The sequence below is a fragment of the Bos indicus x Bos taurus genome, chromosome 3 (genome assembly GCF_003369695.1).
Source record: "Bos indicus x Bos taurus breed Angus x Brahman F1 hybrid chromosome 3, Bos_hybrid_MaternalHap_v2.0, whole genome shotgun sequence".
Taxonomy (NCBI): Eukaryota; Metazoa; Chordata; class Mammalia; order Artiodactyla; family Bovidae; genus Bos; species Bos indicus x Bos taurus.
The window spans coordinates 88,547,278-88,565,868 of NC_040078.1; the positions used below are offsets into that span (position 1 = coordinate 88,547,278).

Genomic DNA, 18,591 nt, shown 5'->3' on the forward strand with positions numbered 1-18,591 from the left:
CATTTACATTAAAAATTGACCTTTGAGAATTGAACACAAGTTCTGGTTGCAGCCTTTGATCTCTTTCTGTTCTTGTTTATTTTAATGAGCCACTTAAAAATTATACATAGCACCCCAAGAAAGTAGAATTTCATATTAATGAGTATTAATCATATGCATACCATAAAATACTATAAATTAACTCTAACAGTGACTTACATAGTTTAAGTTATGTCTTAATATGCCTTTTAGTCAATATTGAGCAATAAGTTGTTTTTTAAAACCATTTGATGGATAACATTGGAAGATAAAGATATTCAGCTCCCATTACTATATGTACTTTCAGTTCAGTTCAGTTCAGTCACTCAGTCATGTCTGACTCTTTGCAACCCCATGAACTGTAGCACGCCCGGCCTCCCTGTCCATCACCAACTGCCAGAGTCCACCCAAACCCATGTCCTTGAGTGGGGGATGCCATCCAACCATCTCCTCCTCTGTCGTCCCCTTCTCCTCCTGCCCTCAATCTTTCCCAGCACCAGGGTCTTTTCAAATAAGTCAGCTCTTTGCATCAGGTGGCCAAAGTATTAGAGTTTCAGCTTAAACATCAGTCCTTCCAATGAACAACCAGGACTGATCTCCTTTAGGATGGACTGGTTGGATCTCCTTGCAGTCCAAGGGACTCTCAAGAGTCTTCTCCAACACCACAATTCAAAAGCATCAATTCTTTGGCGCTCAGCTTTATTTATAGTCCAACTCTCACATCCATACATGACTACTGGAAAAACCATAGCCTTGACTAGATGGACCTTTGTTGGCAAAGTAATGTCTCTGCTTTTGAATGTGCTATCTAGGTTGGTCATAACTTTCCTTCCAAGGAGTAAGCGTCTTTTAATTTCATGGCTGCAGTCACCATCTGCAGTGATTTTGGGGCCCAAAAAATAAAGTCAGCCACTGTTTCCCCATCTATTTGCCATGAAGTGATGGGACCGGATGCCATGATCTTCGTTTTCTGAATGTTGAGCTTTAAGCCATCATTTTCACTCTCCTCTTTCACTTTCATCAAGAGGCTCTTTAGTTCCTCACTTTCTGCCATAAGGGTGGTGTTATTTGCATATCTGAGGTTAATGATATTTCTCCCGGCAATCTTGATTCCAGCTAGTGTTTCATCCAGCCCAGCATTTCTCATGATGTACTCTGCATATAAGTTAAATAAGCAGAGTGACAATATACAGCCTTGACGTACTCCTTTTCCTATTTGGAACCAGTCTGTTGTTCCATGTCCAGTTCTAACTGTTGCTTCCTGACCTGCATACAGGTTTCTCAAGAAGCAGGTCAGGTGGTCTGGTATTCCCATCTCTTTCAGAATTTTCCACAGTTTATTGTGATCCACACAGTCAAAGGCTTTGGCATAGTCAACAAAGCAGAAATGATGTTTTTCTGGAACTCTCTTGCTTTTTCCATGATCCAGCACATGTTGGCAGTTTGATCTCTGGTTCCTCTGCCTTTTCTAAAACCAGCTTTAACATCTGGAAGTTCACGGTTCAGGTATTGGTGAAGCCTGGCTTGGGGAATGTTGAGCATTACTTTACTAGCGTGTGAGATGAGTGCAATTGTGCAGTGGTTTGAGCATTCTTCGGCATTGCCTGTCTTTGGTTTTGTGTGAGTCCCTGTGTGATTGTGGGTCTTCTTGCTTCTTCTGTGTGCCCTCTGATGGAGGAGGCTACGAGGCTTGTGTAAGCTTCCTCATGGGAGGTACTGGTGGTGGGAAAGATTGGGTCTTTCTCTGGTGGGCAGAGCCTTGCTCCACAAAACTTTAGTCTAATTACCCTGGTAGTTTTTGGCCTGAGGTGGTCCAGGTCATAGCCCTCAGGTCTATGGACTCTATGGTTGGGTTAATGGCGAACTCCAAGAGAGTTTACACTGAAGGGGACCTTCCCAGATAGCTGCTGCCAGTCTCCCCAGCTCCTGTTTTGAGCCCCTGCTGACCCACACCTCCACAGGAGACCCCCCCAACACTAGCAGGAAGTTCTGAGTCAATCTCCTGTGGAGTCACTGCCCCTCCCCTCTGAGTCTTGGTGCATGCAGGGTTTTGTTTGTGCCCTCCATGACTGGAATCTGTTTCCCCTAGTCCTGTGGAATTCTTACAGTCAAATCCTGCTGACCTTCCAGGTCAGATTCCCTGAGGATTCCCAGTCCCTTTGTTGGGGCCCCAGGCTGGGAAGCCTGACATGGGGTTCCAAACCTTCACAGCAGTCAGAGAACTTCTTCGGTATTATTGTTCTCCAGTTTGTGCGTCTCGCACCCAGCAGGTATGGGATTTGATTTTATCGTGATTGTGCCCTTCCTACCATTTCACTTTGGCTTCTTCTTCATCTTTGGATGTGGGGTATCTTTTTTTGGTAGGTTCCAGTATCCTCCTTCGGAGAAGGCAATGGCACCCCACTCCAGTACTCTTGCCTGGAAAATCCCATGGGCGGAGGAGCCTGGTAGGCTGTAGTCCATGGGGTCGCTAGGAGTCAGACACGACTGAGTGACTTCACTTTCACTCTTCACTTGCATGCATTGGAGAAAGAAATGGCAACCCACTCCAGTGTTCTTGCCTGGAGAATCCCAGGGACGGGGGAGCCTGGTGGGCTGCTGTCTATGGGGTCACACAGAGTCGGACACGACTGAAGTGACTTAGCAGTAGCAGCAGTATCCTCCTTTTGATGGTTGTCCAACTACTAGCTGTGATTTTGGTGCTCTCACAGGAGGAGATGAGCACACGTACTTCTACTCTGCCATCTAGAACGGAAGCATTGTCTGTCCATCTCGATTGAACTATTTCTTTTCCCATCTGCACTGTACTCATCTCTTTTCATCTATATAGAGTTCAGCTCAAGAGTCACTGACTCAGGAGGCCATTTCTGTCTCTCTGGTCCAGGTCTGTCACCATGGTTAAATGTTCCTTTGACTCTGCTTCGTACAAGAGTCTAAGGAGTGTTTGTCTCATTGCCCTATTTGTTTGCATACCCAACTAATGAGTGGTATTAGTGGTATTAGTGGTATTAGTGGTATCCAACTAATGAGTGATGTAACAATTTCTAGACAGAACTTTTTCTAGCCAGTGGAGTGCTAAAGATTTCTGAGGTGACAGAAGTCTCTCTCACTTTCCTCTAGGAGCTTAGCTCTCAGGTTATGGCAGCTGAGAGAGTAGAGGAGATTCAAACCTCTGGAATTTTCTCGTTTACAATCAACCTTAAGTTCCCAGTCACTCTTGCCATTCCTGAGGCTAAGCAGGAATGTTTTCTTTCATTAATGTCTTCCACCAGAAGCCCACTGCACTGTGTCCTAGTGAGTCAGAGACAAAGCAAGGGTTGTACAAGAGAGATTTTAAGACCTTGGGTGAAATCATTATCTTGCCAAGTTGCAGCATTTTCTCTTTGGGCATAATTCTAGAGAAAGTTTCCATATATACAGTGGCCATAATGGTTGTATCAAGTCAGAAAAGTCATGCAAGGTAGGGATTATCTCCATTTCATAGTTAAGGAAACTAAGCCCGGAAGTCTCTTCCTGAAGAATGATTTGTTTTGAGTTTCTTATTCAATACAAATTCACCACCATTTCTGACTTCTTCTTTACTTGAGTTGGTCTGTTTGTACACCAAGTCCCCTACAGACGATTGAGTTCCATTCTGAGAGCATATTCATAAGTCCAATTTGTAAGTCCAACAAACTTAGCCTGGGTACCCAGCTAACATGATCAGCTATATAATACTGTACTATGATAGATTTATAATACTTTTCACACAATACAAAAATGCACAAATACAAAAAACAAAGCATTTTTAATCTTACAGTACAGTGAAACAGTTGGCATACAGGGACTCATATCAAGTGAACAGGTAGGAGTTACTGGAGGAGGGAGAAAGGTGGGGAATGGTAGAGCTGACGGAACATCAGCGATAGGAGATGGGGGTGTAACCTGCAGTTTCACTCCCTGATATCGATGAAACACACGTTTGCATCTTTTAAAGTTCACAATTCGAAATTTTGAATATAGGCGCCTTCCTGTATTGTAATTTTTGAAGGTTCACAGCAATGCCAGTAGACTTTCTCAGAAAACTATTGTTGAGACTTGTTCAGGGTCCCATTGTAAGTAGCGACTGAGTAGAAAACACCATCCATGTTTTGATTTGAATGTAGGGAATTTACTGAGGAGTAAAAGAATTGGGATTTGTCAGAGAAGCAGGAATTTAAACTGATATAGGCACAGCAAAGGCCTCAGCCAGTTCCATGGGAAGCTCTGAAGCTAGCCTGGCCCTGTAGAGTGGTGTCAGATTGAATCAGAGGCCAGACTTTCTTATATCCACCCCTCAAGCTGAATGCAAGCTGTCCCTGGGACAGCACAGTGCTCCTGGGAGAGGAGATGGTCTTCAGCCAAGGGCAGTAGGGAAGCACGTACTTAGCTATAACCAGTCAGAGCTTAGAGCGCAACACTCCCAGTCCCTGGGGAGTGAGTGCTTTAGTCCTAAAGGGGAATCTGTGCACACGTCTCATCTTTTGATGCCCAGGAGCCGTCACGTGACCTAGGCTGTCCGTCAGTACTCCACTATTCATGGTCATCTGTACCTGTGTGAGTGATGCACTAAAGGAGCCCGACACAGGGCCCACCACCCATGGCATCTCTCAAGTGTCCAGTGAGCTGCCAGGTAGTAAGAAACCTGGCCTGGGGTCCCAGTCCTGGACGATCACACACAGCTTGTTGGGAAAACCTTTGTCCAGGGAGTAGGAAATCTAATCTTGCTGTTCTCTTTGTGGACCTGGCCACATTTTGTTTGTCCTCTAAGCTTATATTATTCAGTGTTGATATGTGATGTCCTTAGCATTGTTGTTGTTTAGCCCTGAGGTCATGTCCAACTCTTTTGCAACCCCATGGACTGTGGCCCACCAAGCTTCTCTGTCCATGGGGTTTCCCAGGCAAGAATATTGGAGTGAGTTCCCGTTTACTTCTCCGGGGGATCTTCCTGACCCAGGGATCAAACCCTTGTCTCTTATATTGGCAGGCAGATTCTTTACCACTGAGCCAGCAGGGAAGCCCATCTTTAACATAGTTTCTGGTATATAAGAGACCCTTAAAGAATGACCCCTTTTCCCCTTCCTTGCTAGGTCAGTGTAGGGTCAGATATTATCTACCATCACTCCAAGTTCTTTGAATCCAAATTGGAATATTATAATGGATTCTCATATTTTCATTTCATTTTTATTACTCATTGTTTACTGACTAAGATCATAGTAATCCAGGTGTGGTTTTCATTTGATTCCCAGAATGATGAAATTTCATAACTGGAGTAGTCAAACCCCTTTTTTTTAATTCATAAGTAAATGAACTCATTGGTGGGAGGAGGGAAGGGAATTGACTTGTTCAAGGTCACATTGTAAGTAGTGACTGAGTAGAGAACACCCTCCATGTTTTGAGACCCCTTCCCTGGCTCACCACCCACTCTCTCCCCTAACCTCCAGCTGCTGGTGCGTTCTAGCCTGCAAGGCAGCATGATTTGGCTTTCTTGTGTTAACATTATTCTAGCATGTAATGTCTGTGTTTAAAGCAATGACCTGAGAAACACTTTTATTTCCAGTGATGCACTTATTTTGCAGGGTTTATTAATTTTATTTATGTATTTGATCTCTCAAATGAAATAATAAACTAATTAGTGGGACAATTTACTGGTGTGCTCCGCCAAGGGTGTTTTACAACCTCGGTGCCAGCTTGTCTAACTGTCGTGTCAGCAGATCCACTTTCTGCCCTGCTGCCCTTAATTTTAGCCATCAGACACTCATGGTAGGCAGCCTTGTCCTGGGTACATGTGCCTCCAGAGAGCATCTAGAGATGTCAGGTCATAGGGCAAAGGAAATTTCCCCCAGAAGCCTCCCTAGAATTCACTCAGGGTAGACTGCTTTATTTGGCTTAAACAGATGGGGGTTCAGCTCCCAGAGAACAGAACTGGGACAGTTCAGTATCTGAAACACTTAGAATGAGAATTTCCAGAGGAGGAAGAAAGGCTATATGTACACAGGTGTTGAAAGTCACACCTGAGAAAGCCCATAGCCCATCAAAACCAAGAGCAGAGCGAGGAGCAGCACACAGATTGACAGAGGGACAGCAGACATGGGAACATTGCAAGATGCAGAAGGAAGTGTAAGAGAGATGCTAGAAGCCCCAGAGTAATTAGGACAAACAGGGCAGCAGTGCCAAAGTCTGTAATCGCTGGTTTTCAAACGGACTTTGAGGAGAAGTACATGCACTTCCTTCTAAGGCAGACCCCACCTGTGCTCTCTTAACAGCGAGTGCTTATCTCGGTCTTAGAATTAATCCTAGTCTCTTGTTATTGCTTCTTGTCTAGTCCCATTTGACCATGAGCACCATGGCATCACCAGGGTCGAGAACTATATCTGGACTATAATAGGGTTCAATAAACATTTAAGAACAGATGGATAGATGGATGATAAATGAATACATAAATCAGTCTGCCAAAGCTACTGGAGGTCTAAGATCCATGAACTATACTATATTTATCTGCTCTTTTAAAAGTCTTTTTAGTTGAATTTGTTACAATATTGCATCTGTTTTGTGTGTGTGTGTGTTTTGTGGAGTTTTATTGGGGGGTGACAAGACATAAGGGATCCTAGTTCCCTGACCAGGGACTGAACCCATACCCCCGGCACTGGAAGGCGAAGTCAACCACTCGACCACCAGGGAAGTCCCTGTCTGCTGTCTTCAGTGTAACAAGCAGAACCCAGCCAGAGATAACCTTTTTCAGTGACTGATATTTGTCATAGAATCACTCAATATAGCAAATAAATATATAGCACAAAATATTTAACTTCTCTTGATTAAACTTTCCTTCTTATGAATGCTTATTAACACACACACACAGACAGTGAAGGACAGGGAGGCCTGGTGTGCTGCAGTTCACGGGGTCACAAACAGTTGGACATGCCTGAATGACTGAACAACAACAACACACTTTCATTTGGGGGAGAGGTAAAAGGTCATAGTGCTCTCACCTTACGTGGCACCACTGCTGGCCCCCTAGTTCCCTTGTGGGTATGAACGCTTTGACTCTCCTGGCTGCTGATAAACTGTCACTATGGGTTGAATCTAGCCTGAGGGTTCAACCTGCCTCTTGAGAAATCTGTATGCAGGTCAAGAAGCAACAGTTAGAACCAGACATGGAACAACAGACTGGTTCCAAGTTGGGAAAGCAGTACTTCAAGGCTGTGTATTGTCACCTTGCTTATTTAACTTATATGCAGAGTCCATCATGTGAAATGCAGGATTAGATGAAGCACAAGCTGGAATCAAGATTGCCAGGAGAAATATCAATAACCTCAGATATGCAGATGACACCACCCTGATGGCAGAAAGTGAAGAAGAACTAAAGAGCCTCTTGATGAAAGTGAAAGAGGAAAGTGAAAAATCTGGCTTAAAACTCAACATTCAAAAAAAGATCACGGCATCCAGTCTCATCACTTCATGGCAAATAGATGGGGAAACAATGGAAACAATGACGGACCTTATTTTCTTGGGCTACAAAATCACTGCAGATGGTGACTTTACTCATGAAATTAAAAGACACTTGCTCCTTGGAAGAAAAGCTGTGACCAACCTAGAAAGCATATTAAAAAGCAGAGACTTTGCTAACAAAGGTTTGTCTAGTCAAAGCTGTGGTTTTTCCAGCAGTCATATATGGATGTGAGAGTTGGACCAAAAAGAAAGCTGAGTGCCAAAGAATTGATGCTTTTGAACTATGGTGTTGGAGAAGACTCTCAAGAGTGCCTTGGACTGCAAGGAGATCAAACTAGTCAATCCTAAAGGAAACCAATCCTGAATATTCATTTGAAGGACTGATGCTAAAGGTGAAACTCCAATACTTTGGCCACCTGATTCGAAGAACTGACTCATTTGAAAAGACCCTAATGCTAGGAAAGATTGAAGGCAGGTGAAGATGGGGATGACAGAGGATGAGATGTTTGGATGGATCACCAACTCAATGGCTATGAGTTTGAATAAGTTCTGGGAGTTGGTGATGGACAGGGAAGCCTGGCAGGCTGCAGTCCATGGGGTTGCAAGGAGTCAGACATGACTGACCAACTGAACTGAAATGAGGGTTCTTCTCAGAACAAGTTCCGGACCTTTAGCCAGAGACTGGCTGGAAAATAAGGAGAGGGGAGGGTCAGTGGGCCCCTGCAGTGAAGCTGTGCAGACTCACTAGTGGGGTAGAGGGAACTAGCCCTACTGTGATTGGCTCCCCTAGAGGTAATACTGACCCCTTGGGTGTTTCCTTTGCTATGATTAGACATATGCAAATGAGCAAACTCTAATGCATTGATCCTAGCTATAACTAGTGTACATCCAGCTCTGCAACATCTATCCAAAATATTGCAGCGTTTGGGGGGATATGCAAATGAGCTAACCCTAACATGTTGATGCCATTTACATGCTGTGGCTCTCATTGGGACACAAGCAGCTCTTACATGTTGGTGATGATAAAGTGCTGGGGCTAGAACTGAGGCTTGAGGTTCTAAATCATATTATTTACTTTCTGTCAATATGTGCTCAGATGGGAACAGCCCCAAAGAGGCTGGGATTCTAGACCCAGGCAAATATCAGAGATCTTTGGCAAATACCTGGAACTATTTGTATAACAGTTCTAATGATAAGAATTTATTTATTCCTGCCATTTATTCCATGACTGCCATATACCATCACTATACTAAAGTCTTTCAATATAATACTTAATGGTCACAACAAGTCTGCAATTAGATATTATTATCCTGTTTGAAGGTGAGTATACACCAAAGTTTAGAAAGGTGAAATAACTTGTCTAGAGTTTTATAGTGCTCATCATGTTAAAAAGAAAATATCCTAAGTTTTATACTGAATAAAGGTGATAACTGCCCAAGGTTTGGAAACTGGGGTAAAGTAAATAAATAAACTCTAAAATGCAACTGTCCATTGGCTTTTTTACTCTATGAATTGAGCTGCTGCTAAGTCACTTCAGTCGTGTCCAACTCTGTGCAACCCCATAGACGGCAGCCCACCAGGCTCCCCCGTCCCTAGGATTCTCCAGGCAAGAACACTGGAGTGGGTTGCCATTTCCTACTCCAGTGCATGAAAGTGAAAAGTGAAAGTGAAGTCGCTCAGTCGTGCCCAACCCTCAGCGACCCCATGGACCACAGCCTTCAAGGCTCCTCCGTCCATGGGATTTTCCAGGCAAGGGAGGGAGGGAAAATAGTGCTGTTTCAATTGTAATCATGTCTCCAGACAACTTGTGAAAACATTGGTACTTGGTAGCAGGTGAGGGGTGGTGAGCTGGGTATGAGCACTCTGGTCTTATTTGCAGATCTCCAGAAGCAGAAATTTTTCCAGGCTTCCCCACTGTCCAGCTGACAAACCGCGGTCTCATTCTGGTCCAAGACCAGTGTCTTGAGTCAGGTTGCAATGAAAGATCAGACAGAATGCATATGTGCCCAGCCCTCTTTTCCCAGGTGACTAGAGTAAACTTTCCTATGCAGTCACAGCTTGGCCAGGATAGGCTGCATTTTCAAGGACCACCACTTTGTTCTTCACCAGAAGTTGTAAACTACTGCTATATTCCAAGCATGAGCATTTTAAATTTTTATTGTAAACTCTAAATGTCTGGTATGTATTTAAAATAAGTTCATTTTTATCTCATTAGGTTTTTCAGTTTATGTATTATATTGGCTGTTAACATGTGCCAAATCCTCTTTCCCTGCTTCATGTTTCTCCATGGCACTTACCACTGTCTGGCCTACACAGTGTCATTTATTTGCATAGTGTCTGTCTCCACCCTCTGGAGTATAAGCTCCAGGAGGGCAGGGTATCTGTTCAGTTGTTATTAAATACACAGTGACCAAACAAGTGTTTGGCACAGTTAGGATATCAACAAAGATTTATGAAATATAATAAAGGGTGGGTGAATATATGGGTGATGGCTGACTGGCTGGCTGGACAGACAGGCAGATAAACAGATGGATAGGTCTTGCCAGCTGTGACAATGTAAGATATATTATAGCAATTAGGGTAGTGTGGATGTTTATCTGCACAGAAAACTAGATGAATAAAATAAAATCTCAGTTCAGTTCAGTCACTCAATCACGTCTGACTCTTTGTGACCCCATGGACTGCAGCACGCCAGGCCTCCCTGTCCATCACCAACTGCCAGAGTTTACCCAAACTTATGTTCATTGAGTTGGTGATGCCATCCAACCATCTTATCCTCTGTTGTCCCCTTCTCCTCCTGCCTTCAACCTTTCCCAGCATCAGGGTCTTTTCAAATGAGTCAGCTCTTCGCGTCAGGTGGCCAAAGTATTGGAGTTTCAGCATCTAAATCAGTCCAATAAACATTCAGGACTGATCTCCTTTAGGATGGACTGGTTGGATCTCCTTGCAGTCCAACAGACTTTCAGGGACTTCTCCAACACCACAGTTCAAAAGCATCAATTCTTCAGTGCTCAGCTTTCTTTATACTCCAACCCTCACAACCATACCTGACTACTGGAAAAACCTTAGCCTTGACTAGATGGACCTTTGTTGGCAAAGTAATCTCTCTGCTTTTTAATATGCTATCTAGGTTGGTCATAACTTTCCTTCCAAGGAGCCAGCATCTTTTAATTTCATGGCTGCAGTCAACATCTGCAGTGATTTTGGAGCCCCCCAAAATAGTCAGCCACTGTTTCCATTGTTTCCCCACCTATTTGCCAAGACGTTGATGGGACCAGATGCCATGATCTTCGTTTTCTGAATGTTGAGCTTTAAGCCAACTTTTTCACTCTCCTCTTTCACTTTCATCAATAGGCTCTTTAGTTCTTCTTCACTTTCTGCCATAAGGGTGGTGTCATCTGCATTTCTGAGGTTATTGATATTTCTCCTGGCAATTTTGATTCCAGCTTGTGCTTCATCCAGCCCAGTGTTTCTCATGATGTACTCTGCATATAAGTTAAATAAGTAGGGTGACAATATACAGGCTTGACGCACTCCTTTTCCTATTTGGAACCAGTCTGTTGTTCCATGTCCAGTTCTAACTGTTGCTTCCTGACTTGCATACAGGTTTCTCAAGAGGCAGGTCAGGTGATCTGGTATGCCCATCTCTTTCAGAATTTTCAACAGTTTATTGTGATCACATAGTCAAAGTTAATTGGCATAGTCAATAAAGCAGAAATAGATGTTTTTCTGGAACTCTCTTGCTTTTTTGATGATCCAGCGGATGTTGGCAATTTGATCTCTGGTTCCTCTGCCTTTTCTAAAACCAGCTTGAACATTTGGAATTTCATGTATTGCTGAAGCCTGGCTTGGAAAATTTTGAGCATTACTTTACTAGCGTGTAAAGATGAGTGCAATTGTGCGGTAGTTTGAGCATTCTTTGGCATTGCCTGTCTTAGGGATTTGAATGAAAACTGACCTTTTCCAGTCCTGTGCTTAGTTTTCCAAATTTGCTGGCATATTGACTGCACCACTTTCACAGCATGATCTTTTAGGATTTGAAATAGCTCAAATGGAATTCCATCACCTCCACTAGCTTTGTTCGTAGTGATGCTTTCTAAGGCCCACTTGACTTCACATTCCAGAATGTCTAGCTCTAGGTGAGTGATCACACCATCATGATTATCTTGGTCGCGAAGATCTTTTTTGTACAGTTCTGTGTATTCTTGCCATCACTTTGTAATATCTTCTGTAGGTCCACACCATTTCTGTCCTTTATGGAGCCCATCTTTGCATGAAATCTTCCCTTCGTATCTCTCATTTTTTTGAAGAGATCTCCAGTCTTTCCCATTCTATTGTTTTCCTCTATTTCTTTGCATTGATCACTGAGGAAGGCTTTCTTATCTCTCCTTGCTATTCTTTGGAACTCTGCATTCAAAAGGATATATCTTTCCTTTTCTCCTTTGCTTTTTACTTTTCTGCTTTTCACAGCTATTTGTAAGGCCTCCTCAGACAGCCATTTTGCTTTTTTGCATTTCTTTTTCTTGGGATGGTCTTGATCCCTGTCTCCTGTACAATGTCACGAACCTCTGTCCATAGTTCATCAGGCACTCTATCTATCAGATTTAGTCTCTTAAATCTATTTCTCACTTCCACTGTATAACGGTAAGGGATTTGATTTATGTCATACCCAAATGGTCTAGTGATTTTCCCTACTTTCTTCAATTTAAGTCTGAATTTGGCAATAAGGAGTTTATGATCTGAACCACAGTCAGATCCCAGTCTTGTTTTTGCTGACTGTATGGAGCTTCTCCATCTTTGACTGCAAAGAATATAATCAATCTGATTTTGGTGTCGACCATCTGGTGATGTCCACATGTAGACTCTTCTTTTGTGTTTTTGGAAGAGGGTGTTTGCTATGACCACTGCGTTCTCTTGGCAAAACTCTATTAGCCTTTGCCCTGCTTCATTCTGTACTCCAAGGCCAAATTTACCTGTTACTCCAGGTGTTTCTTGACTTCCTACTTTTGCATTCCAGTCCCCTATAATGAAAAGGACATCTTTCGGGAGTGTTAGTTCTAAACGGTCTTGTAAGTCATTATAGAACCATTCAACTTCAGCTTCTTTAGCAATACTGGCTGGGGCATAGACTTTGATTACAATGGTATTGAATGGTTTGCCTTGGAAATGAACAGAGATCATTCTGTCATTTTTGAGATTGCATCCAAGTACTGCATTTTGGACTATTTTGTTGACAGTGATGGCTACTCCATTTCTTCTAAGGGGTTCTTGCCCACAGTAGTAGATATAATGGTCATCTGAGTTAAATTCACCCCAGTCCATCTTAGTTCGCTGATTCCTAGAATGCTGACGTTCACTCTTGCCATCTCCTATTTGACCACTTCCAATTTACCTTCATTCATGAACCTAACATTCCAGGTTCCTATGCAATATTGCTTTTTACAGCATCGAACCTTGCTTCTATCACCAGTCACATCCACAACTGCGTATTGTTTTTGCTTTGGCTCCATGCCTTCATTCTTTCTGGAGTTATTCCTCCACTGATCTCCAGTAGCATATTGGGCACCTACTGACCTGGGGAGTTCATCTTTCAATGTTCTATCTTTTTCCCTTTATACTGTTCATGGGGTTCTCAAGGCAAGAATACTGAAGTGGTTTGCCATTCCCTTATCCAAAGGACCACATTTTGTCAGAATTCTCCACCATAACCTGTCCTTCTTGGGTGGCCCTAGATGGCATCACTTAGTTCCATTGAGTTAGCCAAGGCTGTGGTCCATGTGTTTAGATTTATCCCTTCTCCATGGGATCTTCCTGAACCAGGAATAGAACCAGGGTTTCCTGCATTGCAAGCAGATTCTTTACCAACTGAGCTATCAGGGAAGCCCTGAAACAAAAGCTAGAGCCCAGAAATAGACTATACTGATTATAAAATTAATGCATGATAGATGCATCATTACAAACCAATGCAGAATTCATCGAAAGAAAGAAAGAGAAAGTGAAGTCTCTCAGTTGTGTCTGACTCTTTGCTATCCCATGGACTGAGGCCCACCAGGCTCCTCTGTCCATGGAATTCTCCAGGCAAGAATACTGAAGTGGGTTGCCATTTCCTTCTCCAGGGTATCTTCCCCACCCAGGGATCAAACCCAGGTCTCCTACATTGCAGGCAGATTCTTTACTGTCTAAGCCACTAGGGAAGCCCCCATATAAAGAATATCAGTTCCAAATGGATTAAATGCAAAAGGCATCATTTTAAAAATAACTATAGAAGACTATCTTTATGATCCAGTGTTGGCAGAGTTTTAGTTAATAAAACAAAAATGGAAATACTAATATGTTTTTTTATATTAAAATTTAAAACATTTTATATGTCACTATAAACAAAATAGGAAGATAAACTTTGGTTAGGAAAAACAATTGGAACATATATAACTGTAAAAACATGCAAACTAGTATAGAATATACTGAGTACCACTGCATGTCTTGATCAGATGTTATAATTTTACCATTTTTCTGTTGCTTCCCATTGGTTGCACCCACACTTACCTAAATGTCATCTTACTGGTAAGGTTTTTCCTAATGACCCTACTGAAGAGTAAACTCCCATAAAGTTTGGGGGAGCATGGATACATGCATATGTGTGGCTCAGTCCCTTTGCTGCTCACCTGAAACTATCACAACATTGTTAACTGGCTATACCCCAGTACTAAATAGAAAAGTTAGAAAAGTGATTCAGCCCCATAGCCCGAATGACCATCAGGCATACGAGGTGTTTTGCTTTCTTATTTGTTTAGCGTATGTTGTTTCCTTCTTGTAACAACTCAATAGAAGAAAATAAAGGCATATAAAAAGCAGAAGGAAAAAACTCATGTAAAAATATAAAAAAGAAAAATAATGTCTAATCTCACTAGTAATTAGAGAAATGCATATTAAAGTATGAATTATTTTATATCTACCAGATTGAAAAACTGTTACAGTCTGGCAATACCCAATGTTGGTAATGATATGAACTAGTGTAAATTGCTCTTGCTACCTTGGAGAGCAGTTTGCCACATCTCAGATATCTTTGAGGAGGCATATACTCTTTGGCCTAGCAAGTCAGTAGAGAAACCACAATATGTAGCCCAAGAGTGTAACAATATGCATCACACCATTATTTGTATTAGCACAATTTGGAAATAGCTCAAATGTCCATCAATATTAATGATTAAGTTAGAATATAAATATATGGTGAAATACTATCTAAATGTTAAAATGAGAGAATATAAACTAGTTCTATCAAAGTAGTAAATTATCTGAAACATTCAGCAAAATAAGCAGGCTTCAGATGGATGCCTACAATGAGATATTTAAACAAAGTTTTAAACAGGCAAAACAGTGCTATATATTGTTTATGGATGCAAGCATGTATTAGAAACAGAAAAACATGCAAGGACATTTAGGAGAGTATGTTTTTGGAATTAGAAGGAAATTTTATTTTAATTTAAAAGATAATCTTTTAAATATAATATAATAATCTTTTAAAGATAATCCTATCTTTAAAAGAAAGTTATCTTTTTGGAATTAGGAGGAAATTCATGGCAAAATCTACTTATATCGTATAATGTTTAATTCTAGAAAGAAAAGATCTGAAGCAAATATGATGGAATTTTAGTATTTGACAAGGCTGGGTGGTAGTACATAGCTTAGGGTTATAATTATGTCTATACTGAAATTCAAGCTTGAAGTATTTAATAAGAAAAGAAATAGGAGGGTACTTAAGTGTGACTACCAGGGAATAAAATTCAAGCCATAGCATGTCAAGTAATGTGGTGTGGCATAGCAAACTTGTAAACTGAATTTTCTTATGAGTTGAAGATCGGTGCAAACCAGAACTTAGTACCTTCTTTTCAAAACAGTTAATGAGATTAGCTTTTGGAACCAGACAGTCTAGTTTGAATCTTGATTCAGACAATAACATTAAAACTGGAAATAGAACTGCCTTATGATCCAGCAACCCCACTGCTGGGCATACACACTGAGGAAACCAGAAGGGAAAGAGACACGTGTACCCCAATGTTCATCGCAGCACTGTTTATAATAGCCAAGACATGGAAGCAACCTAGATGTCCATCAGCAGATGAATGGATAAGAAAGCTGTGGTACATATACACAATGGAGTATTACTCAGCCATTAAAAAGAATACATTTGAATCAGTTCTAATGAGGTGGATGAAACTGGAGCCTATTATACAGAGTGAAGTAAGCCAGAAGGAAAAACATAAATACAGTATTCTAACGCATATATATGGAATTTAGAAAGATGGTAACAATAACCCTGTGTACGAGACAGCAAAAGAGACACTGATGTATAGAACAGTCTTATGGACTCTGTGGGAGAGGGAGAGGGTGGGAAGATTTGGGAGAATGACATTGTAACATGTAAAATATCATGTAAGAAATGAGTTGCCAGTCCAGGTTCGATCCACGATACTGGATGCTTGGGGCTAATGCACTGGGACGACCCAGAGGGATGGTATGGGGAGGGAGGAGGGAGGAGGGTTCAGGATGGGGAACACATGTATACCTGTGGTGGATTCATTTTGATATTTGTCAAAACTAATACAATTATGTAAAGTTTAAAAATAAAATTAAATTAAAAAAAAAATAAATAAAATAAAACTGGGCATCAGTTTCCTCATTTTTAAAGTTTAAAAATATGATAAAATAGAAAAACAGGAGAGAAAGTCAACATAACCAATAGTGGTTTCTTCAAAAAGATTAACTAAAAGTAACACAATATTGTAAAGCAATTATACTTCAATTAAAAAATAAATAAAAATTAACAAAATTGACAAACCTTTAGCTTAATTCAATAAAAGGAGAGAGAGAAAGAGAAATGACTTGAATAACTAAAATCAGAAATGAAAGAGGGGACATTACTACCAATAAGATAGAAATAAAAAGGATTATAAAGTAAAAAAAAAAGTGCCTCCTCATAACAAATACTATGCGGATGAAATGAGGTAATATTTGTAGTGTCTAGCATACTTCATGGCACATGATAAAAAGAAAGACTGGCTTATGTACAAAACGTCCAGGTCTGGATGGACACAGGCATCAGATTGAGGTCTGTTTTGAATGCCATGCTTTCTCTCATTTTGTTCTTTACAATAACCTCATTAGACTCATGTTTTTATTATCCCATTTTATATGTAAGAAAACTGAGCCTTAGAAAGGTCAAATAACTTGCCCAAGATCACCCAGATCTTAAAAGACAAAGATGGGATTCAAACCAGCTCTATCTCCAGAGAAATACAACTGTAAATTAATATCCTGGCTATATTTCACTAGTTTTATGAATAAACTAAATTGAATTTGTATAAACCATAGCAATCATCTATCCTGTAGCTTTTTTTTTTTTTCCTTTAGTAAGGAGTCAACCAGCCATTGCTGATTAAACGAGTAATAAGTATCTGTTCAGTTTATGTATATGCAACTCCAAACATGTAAAATAACTGAGTTGCTGTAATGGGATATTGTTACTAGATAAATATTCCAGTCTAAAACAGATTCTGGGTATTGGAATATATTGGAAGATCAGTAGGCTGTGATATTCCATTATGTTGAGCTGTGTGTGTATGTGTTTTAACCATAGGCTTTTTTTTCTGTTTCAAGGTCTTTGCTGAAAAATGGTTCTCTCTCTGCTTTCTATCTTCTTCTATCTTCTGTGAATTCAAATGGAACTTAAATTTTATTGTCACTGATTATTTGAATGAACAATTCTCTTAGTGTAGTTTTGTCAAGTCATTTCCATTTACTAAGTCTTTTAAAAAATATTTATTTATTTATTTATTTGGCTGTACCAGGTCTTAGTTGCAGCACGCCAGATCTAGCTCCCCGACCAGGGATCAAACCCAGGTCCCCTGCACTGAAAGCACAGTCTTAGCTACTGGATCACCAGGGAAGTCCCTATTAAGTCTTAAATTCATTCATTCACTCATTCCTTCTTTTATTCGGCAAACACTGATTAGATGAAAACTATGAGCTTGTCCAGGCTTCCCAGGTGGCTCAGTGGTAGAGAATCTGCCTTTGTCCAAGCAGGAGACGTGGGTTTGATTCCAGGGTTGGGAAGATCCCCTGGAGAAGGAAATGGCAACCCACTCTAGTATTGTTGCCTGGGAAATCCCATGGTCAGAGGAGCCTGGAGGGCTATAGTCCGTGGGGTTGTAAAAGCATCAGACACGACTTAGTGACTAAATAGCCATAGCAGCATGAGCTTATCTTTGGTCTAGGTTCACAGGAAGCAAGGATTAGTAAGGTATGATGACTTCCTCTGAGGAGCTCACAGATAGAAAGAGGCAGACATGGAATGGACAAGTCCTATGTGGCGTCACCTTTTTTGTTGTCATTTAGTCACTAAGTTGTGTCTGACTTTTTGCTACCCCATGGACTGTAGCCCATGAGGCTCCTCTGTCTATGGGATTTCCCAGGCAGGAATACTGGAGTGGGTCACCATTTCCTTCTCCAGGGGCGTCTTCCTGACCCAGGGATCGAACCTGTGTCTCCTGTATCACTGCATTCAAAATGCAGTTATTTCTCCATTTCAGCATGGAACAGGGAGTTCCCAATTATATAAGTGCATGTAAGGAAAGTGGTGCAGAAATGGTGATGCTGAAGCTGAAATTTTTTCATATACAAACATTTTCTTCCTAGAAAAATAATATGTGATGTCTGTAAGGAATATGGAAAACAAAAAGAGAAAAATAACGTATGATCATACTACAGAGCGGAGAAGGCAATGGCACCCGACTCCAGTACTCTTGCCTGGAAAATCCCATGGACGGAGGAGCCTGGTGGGCTGCAGTCCGCGGGATCGCTACGAGTCGGACACAACTGAGTGATTTCACTTTCACTTTTCTTGCCTGGAGAATCCCAGGGACGGGGGAGCCTGATGGGCTGCTGTCTCTGGGGTCGCACAGAGTCGGACACGACTGAAGCGACTTAGCAGCAGCAGCAGCAGCAGCAGCATGCTACAGAGAAATAACCACTGTTAACAGCTGGCATATTTTAAAGACTAATTTCTACATGGATGAGCTCAAACTTTGTAAACAATTTTGCCATGTTTTA

The 18,591-nt window shown here is 41.4% G+C and overlaps 1 protein-coding gene across 4 annotated transcripts in view; it reads left to right on the forward strand.

Moving 5' to 3' along the window:
• The window catches only part of DAB1 (DAB1, reelin adaptor protein), a 1,342,273-nt gene that overhangs the window by 613,138 nt on the left and 710,544 nt on the right, over positions 1-18,591 (forward strand). The window lies entirely within an intron of this gene.